This window comes from Meles meles, chromosome 14, assembly GCF_922984935.1.
Source record: "Meles meles chromosome 14, mMelMel3.1 paternal haplotype, whole genome shotgun sequence".
NCBI classification, from domain to species: Eukaryota; Metazoa; Chordata; class Mammalia; order Carnivora; family Mustelidae; genus Meles; species Meles meles.
Window position 1 is genome coordinate 1211988 of NC_060079.1, and position 24259 is coordinate 1236246.

Consider the following 24259-nt stretch of genomic DNA (forward strand, 5'->3'; position numbering starts at 1 on the left):
GCATGGCACCAGAGCTCCCCCCCCCCCACTTTATAGCATCTCCATGGACACAAGCCAGCATTGTGACCCATCAGAATGAGTCTCCCTGTCACCACAGCCCCCTGAGCACTTTGCCCCAGAGCCCCCAGATCCAAATGACCTTCTTCCTTGGACTGGAAGGGGAAGCTGAGCTGGGCTTTCCAGACATCCTTGCGGTGATAACTGCTATGATGTCTTTCCATATGGGGACCATGGTGCCATCAAAAGGGACTCCTACTGTCCTGCAGAAGGAAACCTTGCTGTTCGGAGCAGCTCACATGCCCCAGCCTGGGAAAACCTCCATGGTCTCATGAGGCCATCCCTCCATTCATCAGCAATCATGGACACAAAGTCCAGCGTGAACGACGATCTGACACATGCCCTGACTCAGGTGCTGGAGATCTCGGGTCAGATGCTGCACATTGGAAATGCCAGGTGCTCAGCACTGAACTGACTGAACTGAACTGAACCGGACTTGTGCGTTCAGAATCCTGCTCTCACTCTCCTGGCCCGCAAGCCCTCCGGATTGTTCATTCGGGAGCCCCAACCCAGTCTTCTGCCTACGCTCCAGAAAGAAGTATGGCCCTAGCGCTCTGCCCAGAATCCCCACGATTCAAACTGCATGGACCTTGATGGCACCCCAATGTCCGAGGCCGACCTGTGCACTAATGCTCTGTCTGACACAGCCTGAGCCTCGACCTCCTATCAGCCTCCCAGGTAGCGGGCCCCATATCCTGCAGGTGTGATGTGCCAAGTCGTGAGACTGTCATCTCTTCCGAACCTGGGTATTCAGGCGTCTGTGCCCAGACCATAGCTCAAATCCTGGCCTATGGGGAAACCTCAAGCATAAAAGAGCACTCCTCCTTCCCCACGGTGGGAAAAGTTGCTGTGGGGATGGGGATCTAACCCTCAGAGTGGGAGCCAGCTGCATGGTCCTTTAGACCAGGCCCACACAGGATGGCCGCCCTGGACAAAAAAAGGCATTGTGACCCTCAGACTGACCCCGCATGAAAACAATCCCCTTCATTAGCTGGATTAGGAGACCGCATATCGGTTCTGGCATGCCCAATGCCCAAATCCTCCCCCTCAGTCGGGTGCTCCTCAGAAGCCGACTCTGGAATCCCTGCTATGGCCTGATCCCTGAGATGGAAAACATCACTCTTCCCTTCCCCACAAAAGACACTAAATCCTTGGGAGCTGGGCAGAATCCCAAGAGAGGCAGACTCTCCCATGGCCCCATGAGGCCACCCCTCCATTCCGTGTCCAACAGTGACACACAACCCAGAGTGAAAAGCATGCATTCCCACCTCTCCGTCACCCTAATTTCAGATCCCGAGGCACTGACTTCATGGTCTGCAGATCGGGCCTGCTATCACCTCGCCCCTAAACCTAACCCGAGTTTGTGTTTGCCGACATTTGTCCCCAAAGCCCTGGCTGATAGGTCCACCAGGATGGGCCTCTGGAGACACAGTGCAGGACTCTGCCTGTCGGTCCGAAGGAAACTCTGCCCGACACAGTTGCACAAACTCTCCATATTGGGAGAAACATGCAAGGCCCGTGAGCCCACAACAATTTCGTTGGACACTATGGACAAAAATGCTCAATCTGACACATGCCAGACACCTACACGTAGGCAGACACCCAGGTCAATGGCCTTGAGACAGAGATGGAACCTGACATGACCCTAGGACTTCAATGGAACCCTAGCTTGGGTTTACGGCATCTGTCCACAGAGGCAAGTTGTGGAATATATATATATGGTAAATCGCTTGGACCCTGAGCCACAAAATAGAACACCTCCTGTCACCAGAAAGCGAACTGGTTCTTGGAAGCTGGGTCCAGACCTCAGCGGAGTAGAATCCTGCATGGCGCCTGAAGCCCCTCCACATTCTGAGGTCTTCCTGGACACAAGCCAGCTTTTTGACCCATCAGTATCAGGCTCCCTGTCAACTCAGCTTCCTGCGCACTTCACCCCAGAGCCTCCAGATCGAAACTGCCTTGTTCCTGGTCTGCAAGTGTAAGCTGAGCTCAGCTTTCCATATACTCATGCGGTGAGCTCTGCCAACAAGTCTTTCCACTTAGGGGACACTGGAGCCATCAAAATGGACTCTTGCTGTCCTGCAGAAGGAATGCTTGCTGTTTGGAGTGTTCACAAGCCCCAGCCTGGGGAAACAACCATGATCTCTTGAGGCCACCCCTCCATTTGTCGGCCATCATGGACACAAACACCACCGTGAGTGACCATCTGACACTTGTCCTGACTTGAGTGCTGGAGATCTTGATTCAGACGCTGCACATTGGAACTGCCATGCGCTCGTCACTGAACTGAACTGGCCCTTGTGCGTTCAGATTTACTTCATCAACCTCCTGGCCCACAAGCCCCCCAGACTGGGAATTCTGGAGCCACAAAGAAGATTTCAACCTCCCTCCCAGAAAGAAGAAGGGCCCTTTTGGTCTATCCAGAATCCCCATGTGAGTATCAAACTGCATGGCCCTTGACAGCACCCCAATATCTTTGGCCACCCTGTGCACTAATGCTCTGTCTGCCACTGCCTCAGCTCCCACCTCTAGTCAGCCCCACAGGTAATAGACTCCATCTCCTGCAGGTGGGAGTGGCCAAGGCCAGAGACTGTCATCTCTACCCAACCTGTGTATTCAGGAGTCTGTGCCCAGACCATAGCACAATTACTGGCCTATGGGGGAACCTCAAGCATCAAAAAGCACTCCTCCTTCCCCACGACGGGAAATGCTTGCTGTGGAATGGGCATCGAACCCTCAGAGTGGGAACAAGCTGCAAGGCCCATGAGACCATGCCCACCCAGGAGGGCCTCCCTGGCCACAATCAGGCATAGTGACTCTCAGTCTGAGACTGCTTTAGAACCACCCTGTGGCTAGCTGGACCAGGAGCATGCATATCGGGCCTGATATGGCCCTAGGCCCCAGTCCTCAACCTTGGTCGGGTTCACCAGATGCCTGGACCCAGAAGTCGACTCTGGAATCCTGCTATGGCGGGACCTGTGTGACAGAAAAGAGCACTCTTCCCTTCCCCCCGAAAGACACCAAACCCCTCGGTGATGGGCAGAATCCTCACAGAATCCTCACAGAATTCTCACATGGAGGAAGAATCTCCTATGTCACCATGAGGCTAATGGTACATTCTGTGGCCAACCGAGACGCAAAATCCAGACAGAGAATCCTGTGCTCCCAGTTCCCGTTGTCCTCATTTAAGATCGCGTGGCACTGCCCTCATGGTCTGCAGATCAGGCCTGCCATAACCTCACCCCTGACCCTATCCCAAGTTTGTGTTTACAGACTTTTATCCCCAAAGCCCTGGCCTACACATCCTCCATGATGGGGCCTCTGGAGTCACAGTGCATGACTCTGCCTGCCCACACATAGAAAGCTCTGCCCGTCACATTTGCACAACCCCCCCAGATTGGGAGATAGCTGCAATGCCCCAGAGCCAACCCAAAATTCATTGCCCACCTTGTAAAAAAATGCGCATTTGGAAATAGGCCAGAAAACTACCTCCAGGCAGACACGCAGGCCAATGGCCCTGAGTCAGAAGATACCCTTAGTACCTCAACAGAACCATAGCTTAGGTGCAGGCATCTGTCTCCAGAGGCAAATTCTGGAATACCTACCTATGCTTTGACACTTGATCCCTGAGCCAAAAAACAGAACACATCCTATCCCCAGAAGGCAACCTGGCTCTTGGGAATTGCGTCCAACCTCACGGGAGGAGATTCCTGCATGGCGCCTGAGCCCCCGCCACATTCTAAGGTCTCCCTGGACACAAACCAGCCTTCTCATCCATAAGAATGAAGATCCCTTTCACCTCAGGCCCCTGGGCACTTTACCCCTGAGCTACCAGATGAAAACAGCCTTGTTCCTGGGCTGGAAGTGTAAGCGGAGCTGGTCATTCCAGGCATCCATGCAGTCTCTTCTGCTATGACATACTTACGTATGGAGGACCCTGGTGCCATTCAAACGGACTGCCCCTGTCCCCCAGAACTAAAGCTTGCTGTTTGGAGTAGCGCACAAGCCCCAGTCTGGGACACCCTCATGGCCTCATGAGGCCACCCCTCCACTCGTTGGCCATCATGGACAAAAACTCCAACATGAAGGTCCATCTGACACGTGAACTTACTCAGGTGCCGGAGATCTCAAGTCAGATGCTGCACATTGGAAATGCCATGTGTTTGGCACTGAAAGGAACCGGCACTTGTGCGCTCAAAATTCCGCCCTCCCCCTCCTGGCACAAAAGCCCTCCAGATTGTTCATTCGGGAGACACAACGCCGTCTTCTGACTGCCCTCCAGAAAGAAGAAGGGCCCTACAGGTCTGCCCAGAATCACCACGTGAGGATCAACTGGCACGGACCTCGACGGCACCCCAATGTCCTAGGTCGTCCTGTGCACTAAAGCATTGTCTGACATAGATTGAACCCAGACCTCCCAACAGCCCCCCAGGTAGCGGGACCCATAACCTGCAGGTGCAACGGGCCAAGGCCACACACTGTCATCTATAACCAACCTGGGCATACAGGACTCTGTGCGATCTCTACGCAACCTGGGTGTTCAGGCATCTGTGCATAGACCATAACTCAAATCACGCCTGTGGGAGAACCTCAAGAAGAAAAGAGTACTCCCCCATCACCATGGCTGTAAAAGGTTGCCGTAGGGATGAGGGTCCAAACCTCAGTGTGGGACCCAGCTGCATGGCCCATGAGACCACACCCACCCAGGAGTGCCGCCCTGGGCAGAAACAGGCATTGTGACCATCAGATTGAGCCTGCGTTCAGAAAAGGACCCTCACTAGCTGGACCAGGAGCCCGCGTATTGGGGCTGCCATGCCCATAAGCCCAATGCTCACCCTTTGTCGGATTCTCCAGGCCCAGGATCCAGAAGCCGACTCTGGAATCCCTTCTATGTCGGGTCACCTGAGAAGGAAAAGAGCGCTCTTTCCTTCATCCAGAAAGACAACAAAGCCGTGGGAGATGTGTCAAATCCCCCCAAAGCATAAACTCCCATTAATCCAAAGGCCACTGCTCCATTCCCTTGCAAACTGAGACAGACAACCCAGAGAGAAAAGCCTGCACTCTGGCCTCCCAATCGCCCATATTTCAGATCCCGAAGCAATGCCCACACGGTTTGCAGATCCGGCCCGCCATCACCTCGACCGTCTCCCTAACCCAAGTTTGTGTTTGAAAACTTTTGTCCCCAGAGCCCTGGCTGACAGGCCTACAGAATGGGGCCTCCGCTGACACAGTGAAGGATTTGCCTGCCCACCTGAAGGACATTCTGCCCATCACATTAGCAGATGCCCTCCAGATGGGGAGACACCTGCAATGCCCCGAAGCCCACCCTATTTCGTTGGCCATTCTGGACTAGAAGTGCACAGTCTGACACATGCCAGACACCTACCTCCAGGCAGAAACCCAGGTCAATGGCCCTGAGTCAGAAGATGAAATCTGATATGCCCCGATGACCCCAAAGGAACACTACCTGAGGTTTGCATGCATCTGTTCCAGAGGAAGGTTCTGGAATACCTACCTATGTTCCAACACTTGACCTCTGAGCACAAAACAGAACACCTCCTGACCCCAGAAGGCTACCTGGCTCTTGGCAGCTGCGAACAGCCCTCAGGGGAGGAGAATCCTGCATGGCGCCTAAGCCCCTGCCACGTTCTAAACTCTCCCTTGTCACAAGCCAGGATTTTGACACATCAACATGAGGCTTCCTGTCAGCTCAGCCACCTGGGCACTTGCCGCAGAGACACCAGATCGAAACTGCCTTGTTCCTGGGCCAAAATGATAAGCTGAGCTGGCGTTTCCAGAATCTATTTGGTGAGGTCTGCTACCATGTCTTTCCTTATGGGGGACTCTGCAGTCACCAAAATGGTGCCCACCCTGTACCGAAGAGGTAAAGCTTGATGTTCGGAACAGTTCACAACCCCAGCCTGGGAAAACCTCCATGGCTTCATGAGGCCACCCCTCCAGTCATCTGGCATCATGGACACAAAGTCCAGCGTAAGCGTCGATCCGACACTCGCCCTGACTCAGGTGCTGGAGGTCTCGAGTCAGACCCTGTACGTTGGAACTGCCATGTGCTCGGACGGAACTGAACTGGCTCTTCTGCCTTCAGACTTCCATCCTCACCCGTCTGTCCTGAAAGCCCAACAGATTGGGAATTCTGAGCCACAATGCATCCTCCTGCCTGCACTTCAGAAAGAAGGAGAGCCCTACGGGTCTGCCTAGAATCCCAATGTGTGTATCAACCTGCACGACCCTAGTCGGAACCACAATATCAAGGTTTCACTGTGCACTAATGCTCTGTGTTATACAGCCTGAGCCCCGACCTCCAGTCAGCCACCCCCTCCCCCTCGGGTAGCTGACGCCATCTCCTGCATGTTGGACTGGCCAGGGCCCGAGGCTGTGATCTCTGTGCAACCTGGGTGCTCAGGCATAGACCATAACTCAAATCACGTGGGAAAACGTGAAGAAGGAAAGAGCACTCACCCATCACCACAGGTGTAAAAGTTTGCTGTAGGGATGGGGGTCCAAAACTCAGTGTGGGACACAGCTGCATGGCCCATGAGACCACACACACACAGGAGTGCTGCCCTGGGCAGAAACAGGCATTGTGACCATCAGCCTGAGCCTGCGTTCAGACAAGGCCCCTCGCTAGCTGGACCAGGAGCCCGCGTATCGGGCCTTCCATGCCACTAAGCCAAACGCTCACCTTTTTCTCTTTCTCCAGGGGCATGGACCCAGAAGCCGACTCTGGAATCCCTGCTATGGCGGGTCACCTGACAAGGAAAACAGCTCTCTTTCCTTCATCCAGAAAGAGAAAACCGTGGGAGATGTGCCAAATCCCCCCAAGCATAAACTCCCATGGATCCATAAGGCCAACCATCCATTCTGTTGCAAACGGAAACACACAACCCTGAGAGAAAAGCCTCTTCTCTGGCCTCCCAATCGCCCGTATTTTAGATCCCGAGGCAATGCCATCATGGTCTGCAGATCGGGCCCGCCATCACCTCGCCCGTCACCCTAACCCAAGTTTGTGTGGGCCAACTTTTGTCCCCAAAACCCTGGCAGACAGGCCTCAAGAATGGGGCCACTGCTGACACAGCACAAGATTTGCCTGCCCACCTGAAGGAAAGTATGCCCATCACATTACCAGAAACCCTCCCGATTTGGAGACGCCTGCAATGCCCTGAAGCCCACCGAATGTCATTGGCTGCTCTGGGCATAAGTGCACGGTCTGACACATGCCAGACACCTACCTCCAGGCAGAAACCCAGGTCAATGGCCCTGAGTCAGAAGATGAAACCTGACATGCCCCTATGACCTCAACTGAACCCTCGCTGAGGTTTGCATGCATCTGTTCCCAGAGGAAAGTTCTGGGATACCTACATATGGTCCAACACTTGATCCCTGAGCACAAAACAGAACACCTCCTGTCCCCAGAAGGCTACCTGGCTCTTGGCAGCTGTGACCAACCCTCAGGGGAGGAGAATCTTGCATCATGCCTAAGCCCCCGCCACATTCTAAACTCTCCCTGGTCACAAGCCAGGATTTTGACACATCAACATGAGGCTTCCTGTCAGCTCAGCCCCCTGGGCACTTGCCACAGAGACACCAGATCGAAACTGCCTTGTTCCTGGGCTAAAATGATAAGCTGACCTGGGGTTTCCAGAATCTACTTGGTGAGATCTGCTACCATGTCTTTCCATATGGAGGACTCTGCAGCCACCAAAACAGAGTCCACCCTGTCCCGCAGAGGTAAAGCTTGATGTTCGGAACAGCTCACAACCCAAGTCTGGGAAAAGATCCATGGCTTCATGAGGCCACCCCTATAGTCATCTGGCATCATGGACCCAAACTCCAGCGTGAGCGACTATCTGACACTCACCCTGATCAGGTGCTGGAGGTCTCTTGTCAGACCCTGTACGTTGGAACTGCCATGTACTCGGCACTGAACTGAACCGACGCTTCTGCCTTCAGACTTCCATCCTCATCCGTCTGGACTGAAAGCCCAACAGATTGGGAATTCTGAGCCACAACGCCTCCTCCTGACTTCCCTTCAGAAAGAAGGAGGGCCCTACGGGTCTGCCTAGAATCTCCATGTGAGTATCAACCTACACGGCTGCAGTTGGAACCACAATATCCACGCTCCAATGTGCACTAAAGCTCTGTGTGACACAGCATGAGCCCCGACCTCTAGTCAGCACCCCCACCCCGGGAAGCGGATGCCATTTCCTGCTTGTTGGACTGGCCAGGGCCCGAGCCTGTGATCTCTACGCATCCTGAGTGTTCAGGCATCTGTGCATAGACCATAACTCAAATCCCGCCTGTGGGAGAACCTCAAGAAGAAAAGAGCACTCTCATATCGCCATGGCAATAAAATGTTGCTGTAGGGGTGGGGGTCCAAAACTCTGTGTGGGACCAAGCTGCATGGCCCATGAGACCACACCCACCCAGGAGTGCCACCCTGGGCAGAAACAGGCATTGTGACCATCAGCCTGAGCCTGCGTTCAGACAAGGCCCCTCACTAGCTGGACCAGTAGCCCGCATATCGGGTCTGCCATGCCCCTAAGCCTGACGCTCACCCTTTGTTGGTTTCTCCAGGTGCACGGACCCAGAAGCCGACTCTGGAATCCCTTCTATTTTCGGGTCACCTGAGAAGGAAAACGGCTCTCTTTCCTTCATCCAAAAAGACAACAAAACTGTGGGAGATGTGCCAAATCTCCCCAAGGCATAAACTCCCATGGATCCACAAGGCCACCCCTCCATTCCATTGCAAACGAACACAGAAAATCCAGACTTCGCTCTGGCCTCCCAATCGGCCATATTTCAGATCCGAGGCAATGCCCTCACCGTCTGCAGATCTGGTCCACCTACACCTCTCCTGTCACCCTAACCCAAGCTTGTGTGTGCAAACTTTTGTCCCCAAGGCCCTGGCCGACAGGCATCCAGAATGGGGCCTCTGCTGACACAGCGCAGGATTTGCCCGCCCACCTGAAGGAAACTCTGCCATGACATTAGCTGGAACCCTGGAGATTTGGAGATACCTACAATGCCCCGAAGCCCACCCAATTTTGTTGGCCTCTCTGGACAGAGTGCACGGTCTGACACATATGAGACACCTACCTCCAGGCAGAAATCCATTTCAATGGCCCTGAGACAGAGATGGAATCTGACTTGCCCCTATGACCCCAACGGAAATGTAGTTGAGGTTTTCATGCATCTGTTCCCAGAGGAAGGTTCTGGATTACCCAGGAGTGCCGCTCTGGGCAGAAACAGGCATTGTGACCATCATCCTGAGCTTGCGTTCAGACAAGGCCCCTCACTAGCTGGACCAGGAGCCCGCGTATCGGGCCTGCCATGCCCCTAAGCCCGACTCTCACCCTTTGTCGGTTTCTCCAGGCACATGGACCCAGAAGCCGACTCTGGAATCCCTGCTATGGCTGGTCACATGAGAAGGAAGTAGGCTCTCTTTCCATCATCCAGAAAGACAACAGAGGCATGAGAGATGTGCCAAATCCCCCCAAGGCATAAACTCCCATGGATCCTTAAGGCCACCCTCCATTCCATTGCAAAAGGAGATAGACAACCGAGAGAGAAAAGCCTGCACTCTGGCCTCCCAATCGCCCGTATTTCAGATCCCGAGGCAATGCCCTCACGGTCTGCAGATCCAGCCCGCCATCACCTCGCCCGGCACCCTAACCAAAGTTTGTGTGTGCCAACTTTTGTCCCCAAAGCCCTGGCCGACTGGCCTCCCGAATGGGGCCTCTGCTGACCCAGCGCAGGATTTGGTGCCCACCTGAAGGTGACTCTGCCCATCACATTAGCAGAATCCCTCCAGATTTGGGGACACCTGCAATGCCCCAAAGCCCACCCAATTTCGTTGGCCGCTCTGGACAGAAGTGCACGTTCTGACACATGTGAGACACCTACCTCCAGGCAGAAACCCAGGTCAATGGCCCTGAGTCAGAAGATGGAATCTGATATGCCCCTATGACCCCAACGGAACCCTAGCTGAGGTTTGCATGCATCTGTTCCCAGAGGAAGGTTCTGGAATAACTACATACGGTCCAACACTTGATCCCTGAGCACAAAACAGAACACCTCCTGTCCCCAGAAGGCTACCTGGCTCTTGGCAGCTGCCACCAACCCTCAGGGGAGGAGAATCCTGCATGGCGCCTAAGCCCCTGCCACATTCAAAACTCTCCCTGGTCACAAGCCAGAATTTTGACACATCAACATGAGGCTTCCTGTCAGCTCAACCCCCTGGGCACTTGCCACAGAGACACCAGATCGAAACTGCCTTGTTCCTGGGCTAAAATGATAAGCTGACCTGGGGTTTCCAGAATCTCTTTGGTGAGCTCTGCTACCATGTCTTTCCATATGGGGGACTCTGCAGCCACCAAAACGGATCCAACCTGTACTGCAGAAGGAATGCTTGCAGTTTGGAGCAGCTCACAACCCAAGTCTGGGAAAAGCTCCATGGTTTCATGAGGCCACCCCTCCATTCATCTGGCATCATGGACACAATCTCCAGCGTGAGCGATGATCTGACACTCGCCCTGACTCAGGTGCTAGAGGTCTCTAGTCAGACCCTGTATGTTGGAACTGCCATGTGCTCAGCACTGAACTGAATCAGTGCTTCTGCCTTCAGACTTCCATCCTCACCCGTCTGGCCTGAAATCCCAACAGATTGGGAATCCTGAACACATCCTACTGCCTTCCCTTCAGAAAGACGGAGTGACCTTCGGGTCTGCCAAAAATTCATATGTGAGGATCGACCTGCACGGCCCTAGTCAGAATGACAATATCCAGGCCGCCCTGCACACTAATGCTCTGTGTGACACAGCCTGATCCCCAACCTGCAGTCAGCCCCCCAAGGAGCAGGCACTATCACCTGCAGGTGGGAACGGCCACGGCCCCAAGCTGTCATCTCTACCCAACATTTGTGTTCAGGCATCTGTGCCCCAACCATTGCACAAATCACAGCCTATTGCGTAACCTCAGGCTCTAAAGAGCACTCCTCCGTCCCCACATCCTGAGATGTTTGTTGTGGAGATGGGTGTCAAACCCTCAGTGTATCAGCTAGCTGCATGGCCCTTGAGACCATGCCCACACAGGAGGTCCGCCATGGGCAATAAAACAGGTATTGTGACCATCAGACTGAGCCTGCTTTCAAAGAAACCCCCTCAGTAGCTGGAACAGGAGTCCTCATATCGATCCTGCCATGCCCCTAGGCCCAAATCCTCACCCTCGATTGGTTTCTCCAGGCAACTGGACCCAGAAGCTGACTCTGGAAACCCTGCTATGGCGGGATCCCTGAGAAGGAAACAGCTCTCTTCCCTTCATCCAGAAAGACACAAAAACTTTGGGAGCCGTGAAAAATCCCCACTGAGGCAGTATCTCCCATGGACAAATGAGGCCACCCATCCATTCCATGGAATCCGAGACACAAAACCCAGACAGAAAAGCCTGCACTCCCGCTCCCCATGACAATAATTACAGATCCTGAGGCACTTCCCTCATGGTCTGCAGATCAGGTCTGTCACCACGTTGCTCCACACCCTATCTCGAGTATGTGTTTGCAGACTTTTGTTCCCAAAGCCGTGGCCAACAGTCTGTCCAGGATGGGGCCTCTGGAGTCACAGTGCAGGATTCTTCCTGCTCTCCTGAAGGACACTCTGCCCGTCATATTTGCACAAACCCTCCAGATTGGAAGACAGCTGGAAGGCCCCTGAACCCACCCGATATCTATGGCTGCTCTGGACATAGAAGTGCAGTCTGACATATGCCAGACACCTACTTCCAGGCAGACACCCAGGTCAATGGCCCTCAGTCAGAAGATGGAAACTGACATGCCCCTAGGGCCTCAACGGTACACTAGCTGAGGTTTGCAGACATCCGTTGCCAGAGGAAGGTTCTGCAATATGTACATATGGTCTAACACTTGATTGCTGAGCCACAAAACAGAACACCTCCTGTCCCTAGAAGGCTACCTGGCTATAGGGAGCTGTCACCAACCCTCGGTGGGGAGAATTCTGCATGGCGCCTGAGTCCCGCAACGTTTTAAACTCTCCCTGGTCACAAGCCAGGATTTTGACCCATCAGCATGAGGCTCCCTGTCAACTCAGCCCCCTGGCCAATTGCCCTATAGTCACCAGATCCAAACTGACTTGTTCCTGGGCTAAAATGATAAGCTGAGCTGGGATTCCCAGAATCTATTTGGTGAGCTCTGCTACCATGTCTTTCCATATGGGAGACTCTGCAGTCACCAAACGGAGCCCCCCTGTACCGCAGAGGGAAAGCTTGCTGTTTGGAGCAGCTCACAAGCCCCAGCCTGGGAAAATCTCCAAGGCCCCATGAGGCCTCCCTTCCATTAATCGGGCATCATGGACACAAAGTCCAGTGGACTTTGGACACTCACCCTGACTCAGGTGCTAGAGATCTCGAGTCAGAACTTATACATTGGAACTGCATTGTAATCAGGACTGTACTGAACCAGCACTTGTGCGTTCAGACTTCCGTCCTCACGCTCCTGACCCGAAAGCCCTCCAGATTGAGAATCATGGAGCCACAATGAAGCCTTCTTCCTGCCCTCCAGATAGAAGAAGGGCCCAATGAGCTGCCGAGAATCCCCATGTGAGAATCAACCTGCACGGCCCTAGATGGAACCCTAATATCCAGACTGCACTGTGCACTCATGCTCTGTGTGACACAGCCTGAGCCCCAACCTCCAATCAGACCCCGGGTAGCGGATGCCATCTCCTGCAGGTGGGACCGGCCAGGGACCGAGACTGTGATCTCTACCCAATCTGGGTGTTCAGGCATGTGCATAGACCATAACTCAAATCCCGCCTATGGGAGAACCTCAAGCAGAAAAGAGAACTCCATTCCCATGACAGGAAAGCTTGCTGTGGGGATAGGGGTCCAAACCTCAGTGTGCAAGCCAGCTGCATGGCCCATGAGACTACGCTCACCCAGAAGTTCCGCCCAGGGCACAAACAGGCATTGTGACCATCAGCCTGAGCCTGCTTTCAAACAAGGCCCCTCGCTAGCTTTACCAGGAGCCCGCATATCGGGCCTGCCATGCCCCTAAGCCCAATGCTCACCATTGGTCGTGTTCTCCAGGCACCTGGACCCAGATGACGATTCTGGAATCCCTGCTATGGTGGGTCATCTGAGATGGAAAACATTTTTCTTCCCTTCATGCAGAAAGACAGCAAAAGCTTGGGAGGCATGCAAAATCCCCCCAGAGGCAGAATCTCCCATGGGCCCATGAAGCAACCGCTCCATTCTGTGGCCTAGTGAGACACACAGCCCAGAAAGAAAAGCCTACGCTCCCACCTCCCCATTGCCCTAATTTCAGATCTTGAGGCTCTGCCCTCACGGTATGCAGATTGGGCCTGCCATCACCTAGCCCCTCACCCTAACCCCAGTTTGTGTTTGGAGACTTGCCTTCCAGGATGGGGCCTCTGGAGCCACAGCACAGGATTCTGCCTGCCCTCCCAAAGGAAACTCTACCCGCCACATTTGCACAAACCCTCCAGACTGGGAGACACCTGCAAGGTCCCTGATCCCACCCAATTTCGTTGGTTGCTCTGGACAGAAATGCACAGCCTGACACATGCCAGACACCTACCTCCAGGCAGACACCCAGGTCAATGGGCCTGAGTCAGAAGATGGAAAATGACATACCCCTAGGACTTCAATGGAACCCTAGCAGAAGTCTGCATGCATCTGCCCCCAGAGGAAAGTTTTGGAGTGTAAGGGTCCATGATCAATGTTAGGAGACTACACAAAGCTAAAATCAAGCAAAGCATTATTTCAGGCCAAGCATCGAAAATCTAAATGATAGTTTGGTGCCATTTCTTACGTCTAGCAATGACAACGAGGACGCCGCTCTTGATGACAAAGAAGCGTGGATGACGAGGATGACAACCCTGAAAACACAGACTCTGCTCCCCATAACACCGCTCTGACAAGGCTGCTCCCCAGACGAGGCCACTCTGGACGAGGCTACACGCTGGATGAAGTCCACTCCTGATGATTAAGATGCCGCTCAGGACCAGGCCACTCTCTGATGAGGCCGCAATCCAAGGATGCAGCTCCCCAGATTTATGGCACCCTGGCGAGTCTGTGCCTCGGGGCAGCGATGCCAGTCTCGCCGGGGCCACGATGAGGAGGGTCGTGGGCTGCGCTATTGCTCGGGGAGGCAAGGCCACTTGTGTTGGCGCTGCTTAGGGCAGGGCTGCTGCCAGCAATGCCACTCCTGATGCTCCCGATGATCCTGAAGCTGGGACGCTCCCGACGACCCTGACGCTATCACTCCTATGACTACCCTAACGTCTCCCAATGGGCCAGTCTAATGGCTACTCTAACTCCCCTTACTATTCTAAAGGCTATTCTATCTTCTTCTACTTTTCTAAGGGCTATTCTAACTCCTCCTAATTCTCTAAGTGCTATTATAACTCCTCCTACTTTCTAGTGGCTATTATAACTCCTCCTACTTTCTAGTGGCTATTCTAACTCCTCCTACTTTTCTAACGGCTATTCTAACTCCTTCTACTTCTCCCCCCCCCCCAGCCTCACAGACTAACCTTTATAGAGGTGGTTAATCCCGGCACAAAGACAGTTGACCAATGACATTTCAAATCACTACAGTTAATATATGCACACCCCCTGATTGGATATGGCTATCTGGCTTGGCCCGCCCCTATATCCGGGTTTTACAAGTAAGTTCATCTGGCTAACAATGCCCTTACATTCACCCCTTTTCTTTGGAAATTTTTCAAATCCTTGAATTTTCACTGAGTTCTATGTTCTCATGATGTAAGGGGGTTATATTGAGCATGTAAGACAAACTTTTTATCGCTCCAATTTTCTTGGGTACAAATGACATTAGGGAGTTGTTAGTACAAGCGCCAAAAAGTAACAGTAGTACACAGTCGGCTGATGAGTTAGCCATTCAACGATTTGTATAACCTTTTCCATTTTTTTCCTAATTCTGTACATCTAATTTCCCATCTATAAGTTACATGAACAGGTAACAATAGGAGCAACAATAAACTCGCAGTTTTTTTAGGTTTTGCTTTAGTCCATGGTTAGCAGAGTCTGTCAACTGCAGCTTCCGTCTCTGGGGGGCATACTTGTCCTTGGCTCGTTTGATGTACCCGCATGAATCAAGGCCCTAATGCCCTCTACTTTTACAGTAAATGGTCCCTTCCAGCGAGGCTCCCAGTTTCCCCCTTGATAGCGATGTATCCAAACCAAGTCCCCAGGTTGGTAAGGATGTTCTCCATCCCAGTGTGGGCAGTCCAGATCCCTGAGTGGGCTTCTTTTTAGGACAGACTGTAATCCCTGCAGTGACTGGAGTACAGACTGATCAAAAATTTGTGCTAGGACAACCTATTGTAGTCAAGGACACAGAGGGGGGTCTTCCAAACATTATTTCAAATAGGGTCAACTTGCTTAAATAGGGTGTACATCATGCCCCGAGGAGGGAGAATGGAAGGAGATCCACCCATCCACCACTAGTCTCCAGAATTAGTTTTGTAAAGGTCTCTTTAAGAGTCTGGTTAATTCTCTCTACTTGCCCAGAACTCTGCGGTGGGTAGTCACAATGTAGTTTCTAATTAGTGCCCATGGCCTTGGCCAATGCCTGTGAGACTGAACTCACAAATGCAGGGCCATTGTCTGACCCAATTGTGAGAGGCAGCCCAAACCAAGAATTATTTCTTCTAGTAGCTTTATGCCTACCACTCGTGCCATCTCATGTTTGGCGGGAAAAGCCTCTACCCAGCCTGAAAATGTATCTACAAAAACTAACAGGTACTTATGCCCATATTTTCAAGGTTTCATTTCTGTAAAATCTTTCTCAATAAATTCCTGGTTCCTTACCTCTTTCTCTTTTCCCTATTCCCATTTTAGTTCTTCCCACATGAACTGCCTGGCATTGAGCACATCTATCAATTACATCCTGAATCATACGCCCTAATTTAGAAACCTGGAACTGCTTGCCTATAAGCACCTTGAGTTTGCGTATCTCCAAATGAGTACCCTGATGTATCTGGTCTACTAACTTTTTGCCTAGTCTTCGAGGAAGAATTATTTTTCCTGCTTCGGTCTTAGCACAGTCCCCATCATAGTCTAATTTACCCATTTCTGTAAATAATTTAAATCTTTTTCTGAATAATTCGGTTTTTCTGGTAAGGCGGGAGTCGGGAGTGTAACTAGTTCTTGTACTGTTTCTTGGACTGCTAGCCTTGTGTCTTGATCTGCTAATTGGATTCCTTTTGAAATCAGATCAGTCCCCTTTTGGTGTCCCGGTCAATGCATAACAGCCACAACTTTTGGGTCCCAATAGCGTAGAGGAGAGCAAATATTTCTCCTCTGTTTTTAATTCCTTTTCCTTCTGCTTTTAATAGGTCCCTTTCATTATAAATAGCCCAGTGTATATGTAAAGTAACAAAGGCATACCTGGTGCCCGTATAGATGTGGGCGGTTTTACCTTTGGCCACATGCAGTGCCTTAGTGAGTGCAATCTGTTCCGCTTTTTGTGCCGAAGTTCCATGTTGCAGTGCTGCTGTCCAGAGTTTCTGCTCAGGAGAAACTACCGTAGCCATACCTCTTTCCATTGACCATGTAGCAACTCCCATCTGTGAACAGAGTCATCTCAGCTTCTGGGAGGGGAATGTCTCTTAGATCTGGCCTTATTCCTGCAACTTGGGTTAGGACCTCCACACAGTCATGTGGGTGGTCAGCCAGCTCCTCTGGCAGCAGCGTGGCTGGATTTTGCACTGCCAGGGGCTGAAAGGTCACTCTTGGTTCATTGAGGTAGAGGGCCTGATACCCCGTCACTCAGGTGTTTGTCATCCATCGGTCTGGTGGAGGCCGGAGAAGACCCTCAATAGCATGGGTGGTGGTCAAGAAGAGATTTTGACCCAAATTCAATTTACTTGCATTCTTAAACAGGAGGGCCGTGGCAGCAATTATACAGAGTCAAGAGTGGAATCCAGCCAGTATTGGATCTAGATTCTTGCTAAGATATGCTACTGGCATTTGCCAATGCCCCAGATTCTCAGTCAAAACTCCTTTGTTCAGGCCTGTATTTTTTATCCACATACAAGTGGAAGGGCTTGGGAACTTCTGGGATGGCCAATGCACTCAGTACAGCTCTTTGTAATTCCCGAAATGCTCCTTCAGCCTCAGCTGTCCACTCTATCATAATGAGCCCCCCCCTTTTGCCAGTTCATAGGGAGGATGGGCAATCTTCATAAACCACAGTATCCAGAGCCTACAGTAGCCCATCATCCAAGAAACTCCCTGACTTGTCAGGACATGGTGGGGCACGGGTATCGTATGAAATCCTGTTTCCTGGACTCAGTGAACGCACTCCCTCATGGAGATCAAAGCTTAGATATGTGGCATGGCTCTGACAGACCAGTGCTTTCTTTGCTGACACCCAATACCCTTTTTTCCTGCAGAGACTATAAGAGAGCTCTCGTCCCCTGCAAACATGACTCATACCCCTCAGTGGCTACTAGCAAGTCATCAACATACTGTAGCAGAGTGACTACTGGTTTGGAGCTTCTGTACTCATGCAAATCTTCGTGTAGCGTCTCATCAAAAAATAATGGTGGGTGAATTATTGAATCCTTGGGGAAGTCTTGTACAGGTGAGCTGGCCTTGGAATCCTTCCTGTGTGTCGGACCACTAAAAAGCAAAAAGGGTTTGAGATTTCCTTGCTAAAGATATGCAGAAAAATGAATCCTTGAGATCTAAGATGGTATACATAGTTCTTTTGTGGCCCACGAGGGAGAGTAGAGTACAGGGAATAGGCACCACTGGGTGGATATCTTCAACCTGTTTATTAACTTCTCACAAGTCCTGAATGGGTCAGTACTTCACAGTCTCGGCCTTTTTGATGGGCAGCAGAGGTGCATTCCATGGAGATTTGCAAGGAACTAGGATCCTGTCTCCTCGGAGGTTGTTAATGTGCTTTCTGATCCCTTCCTTTGCTTCACGGGGAAGGGGGTGCTGCCGAATATGAACAGCCATAGCAATTGCCTTTAATTGTACCACCACTGAGGTTGTACCCTGGCCAAGCCAGGGGGCTTCCCTTCTGCCCAGACCTTGGGAACCTCGACTTGTAGGATTTGGAGAAGGCTCCCGCCTTTGCATCCTCAGGTTTTGAGACTGGTTCATAAAGGAGGTATTCATCTACTGCTGTCATAAGCACCTCTACAGTGTGTTGTCTCAAGGTTACAGTCATGTCTACTTCCGAGAACTGAATGCCAGCTCGTAACTTGTGGAGGAGATCTCTTCCCATCAAGTTTTATGGGGCATTAGGGAGGATGAAAATTCGATGTTTCACTACTCCCAAGGCCAAATTTAAAGTCATTTCTGTTGTCCATTCATGTCTCCCTGTGCCATTTACTCCTTGTACTCAAACTTCTTCTCCAGATAGTTTTCCCATAGGTTTAAGTAGTGATGAAAACTGGGCTCCCGTGTCCACCAAAAAAATCAATTGACTTCGCTCCAATTCAATTTTTACACTATTGGCCAGCATTGCCATCTTCCTTTTGGGGCACTCCCTGGCGCAGTGCCCTTTTTCCTTACAGTAAGCACACTGACCTGAATCTAAGTCTTCCCACCTGCCTTCTTTGAGCTTAGGCTGTTCCTTCCATTTACTATCCCCTACCTATCTCATGTAATGCCAAAACCTAGCCAGCTTTTTGTCTGTTTTTCATCCTACTATGCATCCCTGTTCTTAAACACTTTTTCTGATATTCCCAATAGTTCAATCAGATTCTTCCCTTCAAATCCTTCAATTTCCTGAAGTTTCTTCCTTATATATGGGACCGACTGACTGCCAAAAGCAAGATTCACTGCCCCCTGATTTTTGGTTTCCTTAGGGTCGATCAGGCTATACATTTTATAGACCTCAATGAGCCTTTATGGAAAGCTCCTGGAGACTCATTCTTACCTTGAGTCACCATACTACTTCTGGCTTAGTACGAGTGTAACTTTTACTTCTGGATATTCAGTTCCAGGATTTCAACATATCAAGGAACCTTATTTGTTCTGAAAGTCTCCTATATGAATTTCCTTTAAGGCAGAATTCATCTTACAAGGGAATTAAAACAATTACAAATGACAAAAAGCTCAGAATAGACATTGTTAAATATCAAATGATGACACTTATCAAAACATTAAAACTTTAGAAAATGTATAGAACCTCTAGAGTAGTTACAGCATTTACCCAAATATAACCCAAGGTTTATCATTGATTTAGCAGTACTCCCTGAGTAACTTAGCATATCACGAAAAAGCCTTATGAGTCAAAGAGATCTCATTTACAATTCTGGGTGGGCAAAGAAAACCATTTACATTTTCTTAGAAACATCTCAATCTCTAGTGAAGACTAAATATTAACCAATTGTGAAATGTTGCAATAGCACTTAAGCGCAAAACATGTTTACCAACTTATTTCAAAAGCAGGAACCAAGTTCCAGCAACCAGCACCCTAGCACTTCATCCCATTTGTCATCCAAGCAAAACTTCAAAGCTTCAGGTTACCAAAGATTCTGAAAGCTACTTTAACAATAACCCATTAAAACCCTGAGACAGACAATTAACCATCAGTTCAGTCATCTCTTTGCTAACAGATTTCATGTTCAACCTGGGCTCATTCCACTTTAGATGCGAAGCTTTCCCGCCAGCAAGGGGGAGGGGCTTGGCAGTCTACATTGTGCCAGAGAAGGCAAGGAATTCCCCGAAAAAAAGGGAGTTTTGGCAGCTGCTTGGGAATATTCCTTAAAGTCTCTGTCCTGACTTAGACTCACCACACTTGGCTTCAGTTATAGTCCTTAACACACAAAATGAGTGAGGAAAAAGCCCCATATCTATTATGAGAAACAGAGAGACGAAATCCAGAGTCCCCTTACTCTCTGCCTGTCTCATTCCCCCAAACACAACAAACAACACAGCAGACAACAAAAAGACAAGACAAAGACAATTGCAGGCCTAGCCATCTTGCCACTGGTGGGGATTTTCTAGGGGGACTCAAACCCCCTGACCGCCTAGGGGTACTCAAACCCCCATGACCGCCTCGGGGAACTCAAACACCCAATTGCCGCATAGGTGGATGCGAAACCCCTGACTGCCTATGGGGATCAATACCCCTAGTGACCGCATGGGGGACTCAAACCCCCTGGTGTCCATCTAGCGGAACTCGAACCCCTACTTTCTGGGGGACTTGAAACCTCCCCGACCACAAAGGGGGACTCGAACCCCATGTCGATCTACCTACAGAGGAATGGGGCATTCCCGCATCCACACCAGCCCTGGAGAGCATAGCTGTGTCCAGCTTCTCCCCGGTGGGCCATACCCTGGAGCTCCAACCAGACAGTTGAACAAGATATCAACACCTCTAGAGGCTTTTTCCATTAATTCTGATGCTGGCTCAGCTCTCGTTGTTTGATCCTGGGCGAGGCCCCAATCTTAGGGTCTGTGATCGAAGGAACGAGACTGACACAAAGTGAAAATCAAGCAAAGCTTTATACCACGCCAAGCATCGAAAATGAAACAGACAGGTCGGGGCCATTTCTTATGAAGAGGTGATGACGAGAGGGCACTGCTCCCAGTTTCAAAGAGGCGAGGATGATGAGGACGAAAACCCTGACCACGCAGACTCTGCTCTTCTAGGTGTCCTACAATAAGCACCCATAGACATTCATTGCAGTCAAGGATTTTTCTAAGTCCATTGTAATGTTCCATCATTCTTCCTTCTCTCCTTCGCTTTGCTTCTTTTTTTCAAAGTACTTGTATTCCAGGTACTTCAATGGATCCTCTGGTTCTGCAAGCTTCCTGAAATTTGCATCCAGTGTGCTAACAAATCTTTTCATATGGGCCTCTTCGTTTTATTTAATTTTTTATCACATTTTTCGCTGTTGTCCGAGACACCCTGATTCCATCTAGGTTTTGCTGATCCCGAGTGAGTATCCTGGCTTCTGCTTAAATCCTCCACCTGGCATGTGACATGTACAGTCTTCTCTTTGATTTCATGGCCATGACCAGTTCCTGTTATTTTGCTTCGGCATGAATTGATTCTTCAATCATTGTCTTAGTTCAGGTCTCTGTATTCTTCTCTGTATTCGAAAAGCACCTTCTGTTTTCTACTCTGAGAGTAATTTCTTTAGGATGAAGATGCCATGGAGCGCCACTGGCTGACACTTGATGGAGTCTCCAGTATATGTGGCATGCCCACTGACTTGGTTGTGGCTGTCCAATCTCTTCTGGGCCAGTCTTCTGAAGAGGCACTCGTTGCCTTCCGTTCAGAGTGTTTGGTGTCTGGACTGCATATGATGAGGTTTAGATTGGTCGCCTCTGATGTGCCTATGAAAGGAGACTTTCAACCAACTCAACCTGACTAAGGCCTGCTGAATGCTGTGTTCAAGAGAGGATGTGGACAGGGCTTTCTTCTAGTCACCAATGGAGGGTCTGTTCTCCTGGTACTAAGCAACGTGGCCTGAGGAAGTTAGTCCCAACAGGTTTCCAGGTTTGGGACTACGTAATTGCAGGTTAGCAATTAATGTGTGCACCGTCCTGTCTCAGGCTTTGTGCTGACGGTGCTAGAGCCCCAAGATTCTTTTACCCCCATTGAGGCATCTTCACGAAGTGTGCCTATCATGGGTGCACAAGAAACAATATCATACCACTGAGTCAACAAGTATTGTTTCTGATCATGGTTTCCAAGCTGTCTGCAACCAGTTGCTTGCTGGTGTGCTCTGCAGGGGAAACACAGTATTCTCTGGAGTCTATGTCTGTCAAGAATTCTGATCTGAGGTACCCGTGCCTCAAGTCCCTTTGGTTGCAAGTACTCCTGACATTCAGAGCATCTCCATCTCTATGCCAACAGCTTTGGATCAGCATCCAAATTGTGGGTTCCCAATGTGCTCCTCCCTCCTGGGCCTTTGTCTTTGGCCATGGATCCCTGCCCTCTGAAGCACCAACCATCCACTTCTGCCCTGATACATGTCTACACCCTTCTCCCATGGTCTCTGTGACTTCTTCTCTCCTTCGCCGTGGAGTTTGATTTCAAGGCTTCAGGTTCACTGACGCCATGGTTCCATTGACGTGGTCATCTTCCTGTTGTGCTGATGGCTGAAGGAAAGACTGGAGCTCCCAGATATTTCTGCAATCTACTTCTCCTCCAAATGACCACAGATTCTTACCGACCATAAGCACGAAGGAATTTTGAACATGGCACATGTGGCAGAAATGTGGCGAGCATTGCACTGCATCCCATCTGTCAGTCACAGAAAGACAAATAACATAAGATTTCACTCACTCATGGATGTAAAGGATCATGTGAAAAAGCAAGAAAAAATGGACACAAAATGAGACTCTAACCAGACACACAAAATTTGATGTTTATTCCACGGCAGGTTAGTGAGAGTTTGTGTTTCCAAAAGAGGATTAAGTGGGACAATCATTGCAGGAAATGTGGCTGAACAAGATGGAACATGAGTTTCAACATTTTTGAAGGTGAATTGTGGTCCAAAGAAGAGCGGCTTCATATCTCTTAAAATATCATTCTAAGCATTATATGAAATGCACGCACCCTCTGACCCACTCACACACCTACACTTAAAAGAGTCCCACAGAAGTTAGGAAGCAAGTGAGAAGTAGAACTCATGGAAACAAACCTCAGAGAAAATACCTTTAAGGAAAAAAAGGACCAAAATCAGAAACCGACAAAACTGGAAAAGTTAACCTCTTACCTATGAAGAATTAATTAAAGCATTCAGGACTAAACTCTCCTAAACAACCTAACCTAAAAGACTCCTACACAGAAGTATGCCTTCAAATGCAATACCTGAGAGAAAAGGATAAATTCCAAGACACATACACTCTACCAAGATTAGGTCATGAATAAACACATCTGACATGTCAGGTAATGACGAAAGTGTGTGATGCATTCCACAAACACCTCCCAACACCCAAAAAGCCAGGTCCAAATCACTTTCCTGGTCTGCACTCTGAGATATTTATGGAGGCAATGTCAGTACTTCTCATCTATTCCTGAAATGTAGGAAGAGGAAAAATCTAAATAGCAATGTCCAAAGACCCAATTCAGATAAGGACCTTATAGGAAACCAATTGTATACCATTTTAATCAGTAAGAATATAAAAATATACTTCATTACTTTCCTCTTTCTTTCTTCAACTACATGTGAAACAGCCTGTTTTTCTTTCTTTTCAAAACTTTTTCTTTTGTTCAGGAAGCCAGCCTTTCATCCCTCATACTATTGTGAGATAGTGTTCCTCGATTCTTTAGGTGCATATACCACCGAGTGCTTATCAACAGCATATATGTCACATCACCTCCATACCACTTAACAGTTCCCTCATTCCTTGGACGTCTCTCCTTTCTGTAACCCTCACCTTGGATCCCAGAGGCCTGAGTCTCTCCTGGATTGTCTTCCTGTCTGACTTCTTCTCTTTCCGTTTTCCCTTGCTTTTCCTCATGTCCATGGTACTCCTCATAGGCCACAGGAGTGAAGCCATATGATATTTCCCTTGGACTGCTTCCGTTTTCATTGAGATAACCCATCCCTGTGTCACTCATGTCAAAGCGAGTATCGGGGCATCATCCTACTCGATGTCGCAGGTATCATCTGTTGCCTGGTTGGACCACACCTTCTTTATCCAGTAGCCTATTGAAGGGCATCTTGGCTCCTTCTGACGATCTGCAAGAGAGGGCATGGCAGGGCATCGATTTAGGAAGTTCCTTTTCCTCCAAATTAAGAGAGTTGGTCAACATAGCTCTCTGCATGACCTCAGCATATAAAGTGAATTGATGATGACATGATGTGATGTTCAGGGCTCTTCTTTCAGGGGTAGTGATCATGAAAAATGTCACTCTCCTTTTAGCCTTTGCAAAGGTGTTTAAGGTAAAGATAGACAGGTAGACAGAGCCCTCATCCCTTACAAATGGTGTTTCAGAATACAAGGTGATAAGGAACTGGAGATCACAATGCATTCATGCCCTAGCACTTTTCCTTGAAATGTGACTTTCCTTCACTTATTCCTTCCCTTTTCTTTCAAGCTGACCTATAACCAAAGGCAGACCCATCTCCCAAGAACAGAATGCGAAAAGAACTTAAAGTTCGCTCTCACCCAGAGGATGTCAAATCTCCAAGAGAGC